This window comes from Notechis scutatus, chromosome 1 (assembly GCF_049901735.1).
Source record: "Notechis scutatus isolate UNSWTSFEM ecotype Mainland chromosome 1, rNotScu1.2, whole genome shotgun sequence".
Lineage (NCBI taxonomy): Eukaryota > Metazoa > Chordata > Lepidosauria > Squamata > Elapidae > Notechis > Notechis scutatus.
Genome location: NC_142009.1, coordinates 258,056,462 through 258,068,444, shown reverse-complemented (window position 1 = coordinate 258,068,444; position 11,983 = coordinate 258,056,462). Strand labels below are relative to the sequence as shown.

Genomic DNA, 11,983 nt, shown 5'->3' with positions numbered 1-11,983 from the left:
GTTTTCATCAAAAAAGATAATGGCGGCGAGCGCTTCCGGTGAGCTTTTCTGGGTAGAACCGGAAAAGCTCACCGGGCGCTAAGCGCCGCCATCTTTTGATGAAAACGTGCTTCCAGTGAGCTTTCTACCCGAAAAGCTCACCGAAGCACTTTTTCATCAAAAAAAGATGGCGGCGCCAGCAAGCCAGCGGCCCGGTAGGACTTGTTCCGCGGACCGGTACCGGTCCGTGGACCGGTGGTTGGGGACCCCTGACCTACACAGCTTCCTCTTTCTCTGACCAAGCTTGTCTCATCTCCAGCTCCTTGAAATGTCCCCCTTCCTTTTTTTGGAAACTGCTACTTCACTGTAGTCCATCACACCACCTCAAGGAGAGAGGGAATATTTTTTTAAAGAGATGGCTACCGCACGATACTGAGTTTAATTACATTTACAAAGAAGCCTTGAACCTAAAGATAGAATAAATCATTCTGGATGTATTAATTATTCCATCCCTATCCATATATATTTTTAGCAAATGGGATCTTTAAGAGGACTCTTTCAATTATGAGCAAGTAACTTGTCCTACCTGTAGCTCTATCAATATTAAAAACATGAAATGTTAAAATGCATTCATTCAAATACTCAACAACATTCCAAGGATTATGACCATTGCTTGATCACAAATGACACTAAGACAGAAAGCTAACTGAAACCAGGAGAGAAAGGCCTTTCATCAAAGCAGTGGATTCTACTGACATATTGAGGGCCAGAAAGGCCTTCGGTGCTACTTGTTATTCTTTTATTCAGACACTGAGACACATTGAAATGAATGCGAATTTGCCATTTTTATTGTTCACACAACTAAAATAGCAATAGCAATAGCACTAATATAGCACTTCACAGTGCTTTTCGGCCCTCTCTAAGTGGGCTATAAAGCTTGATTTATTCATGCATATATGCATACCAACATCACTCAATGGCCAAGCTTGGCCAAGCTAAGTTTGAGTCTCAGAAAAATCTCATTCAATATGACTCATTGGACATGATGACTCCATAGAATTACATTTCCCTTACATTTTTATCCTCCAACTTGATTTGATCCCTCCATCAAACTTGAGTAGTTCCACTTGCACACTTTTCTCCTGATATTTTTCCACCAGAATGTCACTGCCTACATAAAAATTATCAGTGGTTGCGGGAACTCTCTCTTCATATCTTCTTCAAAGTCATGCTTTCTCCACTTGCTGTGTTTGTGAATTAGAAGTGGCAATTTTATGATAAGATAATATGTGCTCAAAATCAGGGAAATTTCCATTAAATAGCATAGTGATAATTCTGTTGTATTTACTAGGTATGCACTTAAGATGCATTCTTTGGGGGGGATTTTTTTTTTCCATAAAAATTAAGTGTTTGGCTTTCACTTCAAATCGTAAACTCTTGAACTTCTGCTTCAAAACTAAATAAAACACAGCCATGGCAACACATAAGATGACTAATACACATTAACAGATTTTTTTTTCTATAAAAATATTTGCATCCATATCATAAATAAGGAAGGGTGTATTCTTTGTAACAATCTTATCAGTTAGTTATTCAGAAATAAGTAACAGTTGGTAAGGTTTTAAATACCATAATGCCATAGTAATGCAATGCAATCTCTGCTGGATTATCTAAAATAATTGCCCCTACTTGAAGTTTAAAAAATAAAACTTGACCTCGGAAACTAGGATTCAGGATGAATATATACTTCATTTGGTTAATAGTATTCAGATTATAGTTGCATTTTCTTATTGCTGAATTAAATGAAGTCAAAGGTGAAGGATACAAGGATGGTAAAATATAATCTTTTGGTAGTATCACAGGTGACTCTAGGGAGAAAAAGATCAGGTCATTGAGAAATGTGAATGCAAGAAAAACTGTTGCACAGTAAATACTTATTGATTTAGAGCAGGAATGTCAAACTCGATTTCATTGAGGGCCCATCAGGGTTGTGTTTGACCTTGGTGGGCATGACCAGCTCAATGTCACTTATGTTGGGGGAACTTGTGGTGGCCTGGGCAGGGCTGGGGGTCCTTCCTTCCTTCCTTCCCTCCTTCTCTTTTTTCCTTCCCTATTCCTTCTCCTTTCTTCTTCCTTCCCATCTTTCCTTCTTTTTCTTTGTCTTTCCTCTTTCCCTTTCTCTTTTTCTGTCCCTTCTTGGATGCTCAAATGCAATCTCTTTTTGTTTTGTTTTGCTTTTAGTTTATTTTGCTAGCCCTCTGCCAGCGAAAAAGGAGCTCAGAGGGCCCTGCTTGCAGAGGCATTGAGGGTTAGTCCTTCACTGTTTTTTGGGCGGCCCCATGGGCCCTATCTAGGCTCCCCACAGGCCAGATTCGGTCTGTGGGTGTTGAGTTTCATACCCCGATTTAGAGAAAATGCATGATAAAATGAATAAGGTGGAATTGTGGAATGTTTGTATGAATATAGAGTTAAAGATAGGTTGCTAAATGTTTCAGCAGCAGTACATGATAAAGCAGTTCATGCATGAGAATAAATGGAATTCTTTAATGTACATTGGGCAAAGTGTAAAACCAAACTGTGTGATGTTTCCTTTGGTTATTAATGCATTTACCAATAAATGGATAAGGAATACTTGTGGTGTACAGGTTCATATTTAGACTAGACTCCTGTATTTTGGCCATTTTTCCACTTTGTAGAAGAGTATTTCTCTGTGCTGTTTTGAAGCTAAGAATGAATTCTGTTCATTCAGTCCATGGAAGCTTTTGAGAGTTATCAATACATACATACATACATACATACATACATACATACATACATTCATTCATTCATTCATTCATACATACATTGTACATATATGATAATTTCTGATATTAGTTGTAGAATTGAAGTAAAGTCATAAAAAACCTCAATGAAAGAATAAAGATAGGGGCTTTTGTTTGTCCATGTTAAGTCAGCAGCATAGCTTGCAAACACTGAGAAACAATCAGCCATTTGTACTACGCATTTGAATGATCTTTGAAAGCGAAAGCTTGGCCATAGGTGAATATAAAAATATGACTAGTTTTTGTGCTATGACTTGCCAACAAGGAAAGAAATCATGGGAACGTTTGGATACTATATAATTTCCTGCAAAGAAAAAAAAACCACAAGAATGCCAGCTATAAAAGCAAAAGATACATCATAAAGAACAGATAAAGTCAGTTTCTTGCTTCACAATTGAGCTGATGCCCTTGAAGCTGCGCTGTGCTTTGATCCAAGCCAGGTGATAAATGTATTATGATCTAAATGGGTCATATACATCATGTTAAATTGCTTGACAGGTTTCAGTCAATGAGATCCCAGGCTGACAAATGGCAGTCAAATGGGAGATTTAGTATCCAGTGCCATGCAAAGGAGACTGTCCACCAGCTTCCCTGTTAATAGCTTGGGAGAGAATGTGCCTACAAAGCCTGATAGATTACCTCCTGGAAAAAAAAATAAACTTGTTGGAAGTAAAATATATAGTTCTAAGATAAACTGCCACATAACATGAAAAGGTTTTCACTGAAATATGAACTGAATGTCAAATGTCATACTGTAGGAAAGAATCATGTGTTTCAATTCTGTCCTGAAACATTCTGTGGAAGAAGACATGAAGAAATGCCTGCAAGGAAAGGGCATTTGTCTTATGGATTGTTCTCCTTGATCTGAATTAGCAAAGTCATCATCAAACAGTGCAGGTTCTGATGACATGGGTTTGGAAAGTCCACAGAAATTATTCAAGGCAAGAGAGAGACTCTTCTAGCTGTGATGAAATAAAGAGGAACAACCAGTTGGTGCTACCTCTTGCTAAGGAAATGGTAATTAATTTGAAGGCACTGTGGCTTCAAGAAAAGCTGTTCGACAGTAAAGGTGGGAGTGAAGAGCTATATTTTCAGGCCTGCAAGATTGATGTTAACCTTGAGAGGCAGTCCAGACAAGGAACACACACCAAACTACAAGCTCTAACTTTATTGTAAGGTAAGAGTAACAGAATTTAGTCTGAAAGTGCACCTCTCGTCTCTTGCCTTTACAGTCCAAGGAACTAGGAAGAGTCTCTTCAAAGATGTTTGCCATGCCCCTATTCCATTTGCTGACTCAGGTGTTGCTTGTCTGACTATTGTCTGGTTTGCAGCTGTTCCTTCTGTCTCCCAAGGTCATTTCCACACACAATTACAATTTATAATATAGTGGCTTAAGTTCAGGTCATGGGTTTTTGGCATATTCACTACTTCAGGTGAAGGCTTTTTCCCACTGTGGTTTCAAGCCCAAAGGGAACGGAAAAGCCAACACACCTAGAACATTGTGCTCATAACTTAAAAGTCACTACAGCTTTGAGCTGAAGTCAGGTACAATCTGACAGAAAGGGATGAAGACAGTAGCAGCTATCAGTAATGCTGGGAAAACAACATATGCCAGTACACCTGGTCTCTACATCAAGCCAAGAACCTTTCAAAGTAGAGGAGGAGAAATACCTCATTGTTCTCCTACTTGTACTGTCACTGGAACAGCAAGAATGAAAAATGAATGAATGGAAGGAAAGGAGAGTATGTTGGTGAAGTGAACAACAGGTGAATACCTAAGCAGGGAAATTGCAGGGAAGCAAAACAATTTAATTCAGCTCTGCACTGACCCAGTGATTTTCTAAGGTTTGGGAAACTAGTTTCATTTCCTGAGCCCAGTCCCAGCTATGATATGGAGAATTTGCCCATAATTATCCACCAGAATTAGCACATTTGGAAGGAATGTGATTTCAGATGAAAATGGGCAGCCCTTTACTTCAAGCTATTGCTGCAGTGTCAGACCTATAGACTAGTCTCTTTTCCCATTGAATATCAGCTCTTCTGTTTTGATATATTAGAAATACTTGTCTATAACATTGTTATAGACAAGTATTTCTAAACCTTTGACTATTTCTAAACCTTTGACTAAGAAGTACTTTGGTTTACAATTTTATGAATGTGTGTGTGAATTTTGGGAGTTGAGCCCATATATCCTAAAGTTGCCATGGTTGAGAAACACTGCTCTAGATAATGCTATGGACACAGCCTCAGGTCAGAAAGAGAAGTGATCCAAATAAGTTTGCTTCTTATTACTGAACAAAAGATACTTTTTCAAGAAAAGGAAAAATTTTCATGACTATAAGGTCACATAATAGTCAAAATTTTAATTTGTCTCCTTGTACAATCATAAAAATGCAAAAAGATACTTTGTTTTCTGTTCTTTATAAATATAAGCTACAATTTCAAAATAATGCATTGTTGGAAATAAAAAAAATTGAGCTATATTTTGATCAGTGAAGCAGATCATCTTATATCTTGGCCTATTACTAAGAAAATGGTTTTTTTTTTAAAAGATGGATTGCTATCAATTGGATTTCTGATTAGGTACATATAGAGTGCAGAAAGATGTTGGAATTTCACCTTCAAAATTATTTCTTGGAAAAATTTGATTCTGGTTCTATTGGATATCTCCTCATTCTCTCTTCTCCAGGGTATATACACCCAATGCTTCCAACTAAGTTTTTTTTTCTTTTAATATTCCATATCCAACTTGGCTGCTCTCCTTTGAACACATTCTCTTTGGTCAATGTGCTTCTTAAAGGATCGTTCCCAAAACTGAATGAAGTAGTCTTCATGCAGTATAATCAATGTGGAATAGCGACAGAGAATGACTTGTATTGACCTTGTACAAGCTCAGCATATCCCTACTTTTGCCTGTTTTAGAATTTATCTCAATTAATTTCATTGGATGCTTCCTTTTATATATTTAAATTATGATCCTATTCAATCTATTTTTTTCTAAGAAGTGCAAAATATTCTAGTATTTTCTTGTGAAAAAGATTTTTAAGCCCCATCTGCAATTCTTCCCAGCTCTTTTTCAAGTATGGTGGTCAGAAGTATACATGGTACTTCAGGTGTAGCCGTACCACCATTTTATATAACATTATTACCATACCCTAATCAAGGATTTCATGCGGTTGTTGATAAAAATAGGATCGCCAACCTAATCGTCAACGTCCAATGATGGATATGGCACAACAACAATAAGAAGAATCAAGGATCTACCAAGGAGAAAACCACACCCCCACCAACATTGACTGGGCAAGGTACTATATATAAATAAGAAGTAAATCCTATTCTCACTAGCATTGATGATGTTACCTAGTCAGTAATTAAACATCTGCAAGGAAACAACCACCTTTGAAGAACACTATGGATTATAAGGAGATACCAGTTGGCAAACACTTATCCCTAAATAAAAATAATTTAGGAAGCACTAATTGCAATGATGTATACACTTCTTATTTCTCCTCAATGAAGTACTGATAACTCTTTACTTTTGATTTTTCTAATTAGTTAGCAATTTAAAAAAGAAAGTTTTCCTTTCACCATGGCAACGAAGCTCACAGTATACCATATTCTATTGTAGCAAAGAGGCAGACAAGTGGAATGCTAGGAATTATTACAGAAAAGATCTAAAATAAACTGTGTGCAATTATTTAAGTCGTTAGATGTGCTTACACAGTTAGAATGTATACAGTTATTGACGTCCCATTTCAAAAAGACACTGAAAGTACAGTGTATATGAGTTACATATGTGAGATGAATGGCTACAAAAATAAATAAAATATACATAATGAAACAAACATGATCCTTGATAACCAAAAACTAACAATATCAAACTTACCACAAAATATTTAAAAAATATTTTAAAAATATATATTTAAAGAAATTGCACAGCCCCAGCATAGAGCAGGACTCCAGGAAGCATGAAAAAAAAAACTAAGATTCATGCTGTAGATGAGATTCTGCATGTACTATGCCAAGAACTGGTCCTACCTTCTCCTGACAATCCATTCGTTGAAACTGAAAGGTCTCCCAAGTAAACAAATTTTAACAACAAACCCTCAAAAATGGCACCATAGTCAGCAGTGCTGCTTGGTGCTATAAAGATGCTCCAAATCAGAGAGCCAATTTGGCACAAAATGAGGACCAAAATGAGGTCGAGATTATAAACACCTTGCAAAAATCCAAATGATTTTTGCAGGGTGCTTCTGACCTCAGCTCATTTTCTCATTTTGTGGCAAAATCTTTGACTAAGAAGTACTTTGGTTGGCACAAGCAGTTAAGCATGGTCATTAGTTAACATACAGCCTATATAAGCAACAAAGTTTAAATGTTCAATGTAAAGAAGGTGACAGGATATGTTAACAATTTCTTATTGAAAAAAAGCAGATAGCTTTTGTGAATCTCCTTGTAGATACACAGGAAGCAACACTGTTGAATCTTCCTTTCTAGGAAAGGTATTCACTAAAGTAGTTGTGTTGATTTTCACCCTTATAAGACAAATTTGAGCCTCCTTCACATAGTTTTAAAAGCAGTTTGTGCACAAAAGAAAGTATTTCTATGTTAGAGTGTGTGTACAAGTGTATGTATATGTAAATACAGTATATATGTATATGTAAACATATGTGTATGTGTGTATATATGTTTACATATATCTACATGTGTGTGTGTGTCTATGTAAGTATTTTTGTGCTCTTACTATTTGGCTTTTTAAAGGGAAATTTTCAATATTCTATTTTATTATTGCACATATAATAATATTTGTACATTTTAACTCATGAAACTAAATACACATAAAATAGATGCCCACCCACCAAAAAAACAAGTTTTGGAATAAATAGATCTCGCCAGATTATGGCATTTCATTCCCACCAAGTTTAAGTTCAGGTAGAAATTCAGCAGGCTCACAAAATCACTTTGGAACTTGACTATTCATAACTGGATATATATTTCGAATTATCTAATAATAAACCAAGATTACATGCTATTCAGTGGTGGGATTCAGCCAGTTCGTTACCACTTCAGGAGAACCGGTTGTTAACTTTCTGAGCAGTTTGGTGAACTGGTTGTTGGAAGAAATCATTAGGGCAGAGAACCGGTTGTTAAATTGTTTAAATCCCACCATTGATGCTATTAGCATCTTTTAAGCATTATAGAAATCAAAATATATGCCACACAAACAGTCCAGTTAAGTCCATCCCCCAAAACCAAACTGGTCAAAACCTGCTGAATGCCACCTCTGCCTCTTTATAAGTTAGATATTAGTATACTAGTATCAGCCCTACAAAGTAAGTAATTCAGGAAAGTGATTACACAAGATCATCAGAAATGTACTTTATTAAAGTACACAGAAATAACAAGAGTCTTGCAAATCTGCCTGAGTTTTCTCTTCCCTCCCTCATTTACCTCAAGGCTGTGGGGGGAAAGAAACCAGTCTAAATCTCTTCCTGCCCCCATTCAGTCCCCATTCCAGGTTTAACACATGCTTCCTGTACACTTGATATTATCCTAATAGATTTTGGATACTTCATCCAATTCATTTCAGCCTCATTCAGTTATTGCCTATCTTCCAAAAACTCCCTTGACAGAGGAATCAACATAAGTGTAATAATTTTATCTGGCTAGTTAAGTATGGTTTGTGAGACACTGATTTCCAAAATGACAAAATGTGACCTTTGAGCCTTGCTGAAGAAGACTAATCATGATTTATTAGACCAAGGACTGCATATTCCTACTTCTTCCTTCCTTCCTCCCTCCTTTGCTCTTGGACTTATCTCCAGGTCTCCTATGATTATGTATAAACCAGAAAACTAATTGAATTACAAATCTGGATTGCCAGCCATGGCTTAGCAGATCATAAGTAGAAACTTTTATATCTAGAGTGGATAAGCCTTCCTGCCTGCCTTCCTGCCTTCATTCCTTCATTCCTTTTCTAGTTTTGAGACTTGCCAAAGTCAAAGAAGCATCAGTGCTCCATTATTTCCTATCAGACACCGTATTAAGTTGGCATTGGATTTATTATAAGAAAAGATGTTATGTATATCTACAACCCACTGAAAATTTTATCAGTATGAACAAAAAATATTGAAAAGTAATTGGCCAGCTCACTTAATGAAGTTTGGATTTATATTCAGAAATAATCTCTTCCACATACGTGTTCACAAATACACACATACAGAAATATCTGACACACATGCTGCCACATACACAAAGAGAGACACACAGACAGAGACAACACACACCCTATTCGCTTCTTTCTTTTCCATCTTCTCTGAATGCCTCCATAGTTTAAAGCCATGGAAGAAAATTTGTAGCAAGATCTCATTCCACTGGCTACAATTTTGACTGTGCCTAGCACTTTGTGGGACATCACTTTCACAAGTGCCATCAAATTTTCACTTTCTGTTCATGTTTTTTGCACTGTGTACTAACAAATCACATTTCTTTTTTCTTCAAAATAAATTATTGGGCTTGGAATTTACAACCAGGAATTAAGCAGAAACATTCTGTTCAAAGTTTTATTTCCAACTGCCCACAAAATTATGTCCCAAACGAGTTTAGGTTTCAGGTTTGGCTTTAGAGATTTTGCACAAATACATGATTATGTTCTAATCCTCAAGATTTTGAAAAGATTAATACTTTTCCTGTGAGTCATATAGTACATTAAACAATAAAGCAGAAACCTTTGAAATAAAAGCGCTGACACTGATGAAAAACCTATTAATACATTTCTTTTAAAATTGGAACTCTTAAAACAATGTTATTTCTATTATTAGCTAAGAATTGTTGGTGTTTCCATTTCCATCATTTTGAGAGGAAATCACTGATGAATGCTAAGGTTGAAGCAGTCTCAAAAAATAAAGAGAATGAACATACCTTACAAAATATGAAAACTTGGCTCATGACTATGAGAACAAATATACATTCTAAGGTTAAAGGAGAGCAGAACAAGAACAGCCTTCATTAAAATATCAAACTTATGCCATTAATAGCTTCCGTGTGACCATAAAACAAATATAGCCTATCCAGGGATCTCCAACCCTGGCAACTTTACGACTTGCGGACTTCAACTCCCAGAATTCCTCAGCCAGTGCAAGCTGGCTGAGGAATTCTGGGAGTTGAAGTCCACAAGTCATAAAGTTGGTCAAGGTTGGAGACTCCTGGTATATACCATGTAAAGTAATGTTGTTCCTGGGATCAACTTTGCTGAGGATAGTCCCATATTTAAAGTAGTGCTGTGCTAGAACATTTTTTCTTTATTTGGTCCAACCTTGTTCTTGAATCTCATGGAAAAGAAATTATTTTTTGAAATTCTCCCAAGCATGATGCAGAATTCCTGCAATCATCTTAAATAAGGAATGAAGAACCTTGTGTTTTATGGTAGCATCATTCTGCAGCCGCCCTATTTCCTGTGCACCCACACACACACACACACCAATTAAATTCCAAGTGAAGAAATCATAAGGGAAAGCTTCTTAATTATGGTGCTTTCTTTTAGATCAGGAAGCAGAAGCAGCCAGGGAAGTTGCAGATGGGTGGAGAAATGTGAAATAGAGCAAGAGCAATGGGTAACAATTAAAATCAAGCTAAAAATAAATATAAAATTGAAACACACTGTTAAATAACAAAGAAAACAAGGAAATTGAAAGGAAGGAAGGAAGAGAAAGGAGAGAGAGAGACCCCAGTTTGCAAGGGAGGAAACCTTTCCAAAAATTGACGATTGATTTGAAGAACTTCATGTTGATCTGAAGAACTTCCAAAATGTTTCTGTGTGAGGGTTTCCTTTATTTGAAGTGGTATCATGTTAAACTCCAGAAAGCATCACTAGCAAGCATTAGAACAACAGATTAGAGCATGCAAGGCTACCTGTATGTCACAACTTCCCTGATCCAGTAAGGTACCCTATATTCCTATTCAATGGATTACAAATCCTAAAGATGACCTCCTTGGTTTTCTTGTTGGTGGGAATGTGCCCCCTTTCCTTGGATCAGTGTAGGATCACATGATCTCCACAAACCATAAATTAATCTCTATCATTTTCCAGGAGGAGGAAGAGAAGAACAGAGTTTAGAAATATGCAGGGCAAGAGAAGGCTGCCTTTGAAAGAGATGTCTTTCTTTTGATACTTTCTTAAAACTGTCATAATAGATGCTCTTGTGTGGGATGAGTGATTCGTTTGGACAAGTCTGAAGGGGGAAGAAAGGAGTCATAGAACTCATTCCCCAACATTTCAGTGCAAAGGTCTCCACTCTAAGGAAACATCCAGAAGCAGCAGCATAGATTCAGTTTTAAAAACGAGAGATAAATTTTCAAGAAACCTGAGTGAAACACTAAAAGTCAAGTAACATGTTACTTTAAATTCTTCCAGTACCCCCTCCCTAAAAAGGTAAAGATTCTAACAAGCTGTGCACCACTCTTAGTAACTAAATAAATACATGTATGCCGTTTTCTTGTTTTTGTTTTTTTTAAAATGGCATGATTTGCTATCACCTTCTTCCTGTGATGCTAGTGTGAATTACAGGAGACTTTAACTATTCCTCCTCATTTTATAGTTGTGATCACATCACCAATTTCCCTGTGTCTTCCATTTACACCTCATGAAAGGAGCCATTCATTTCAAAGGGTGCTTCCTTTGGCAAAACAAATTGAAGGCTTCCATCTGGATTGGGATTGTAGTAGAAGCAAATTCTTCCCACCTACAGGCTAGAGTCGCAATTCAGATGGGCTTTCCTTTTGCAGATTCACAGACTGATTAAACAGAATAACAGAGTAGCAGAATAAAAGAATTGGAAGGGGTTTTGGAGGTCTTCTAGTCCAAGCCCTTGCTCAAGCAAGAAACCCTATACTATTTCAGACAAATCATTGTCCAATCTCTTTTTAAAAACCTCCAACACCTACCTAAACCATGAACAAATGTGTGAGTGGAAGAGATTTGTTCTCTTGTAGTCCCAAACCGTACCCATTTCCTGGGCCTAGAACCCTATTTGGCCTTTGACTAGATTGCCAAGGCCATCGAGTTAGTCCCCATTTAATAATTGCCCTGTTTAGTGACTGTTAGGATGAAGTTGCAATGGTGCTGAAAAAGTTTATGACCAATCCTCATATTTACAACTGTCACAGCATCCCTGTACTCATAT

General features: G+C 36.8%; 1 long non-coding RNA gene across 1 annotated transcript in view; it reads left to right on the top strand.

Annotated features, from left to right (window-relative positions):
- Nucleotides 1–3,882: 3,882 nt before the first annotated feature.
- LOC148133336 (uncharacterized) overlaps nt 3,883–11,983 on the top strand; it is a 65,916-nt gene continuing 57,815 nt past the window's right edge. Inside the window, exons 1-2 of the long non-coding RNA XR_015747333.1 lie at nt 3,883–3,978; nt 5,994–6,106. This is a non-coding gene — a long non-coding RNA (uncharacterized LOC148133336). The remainder of the gene's footprint in view (nt 3,979–5,993; nt 6,107–11,983) is intronic.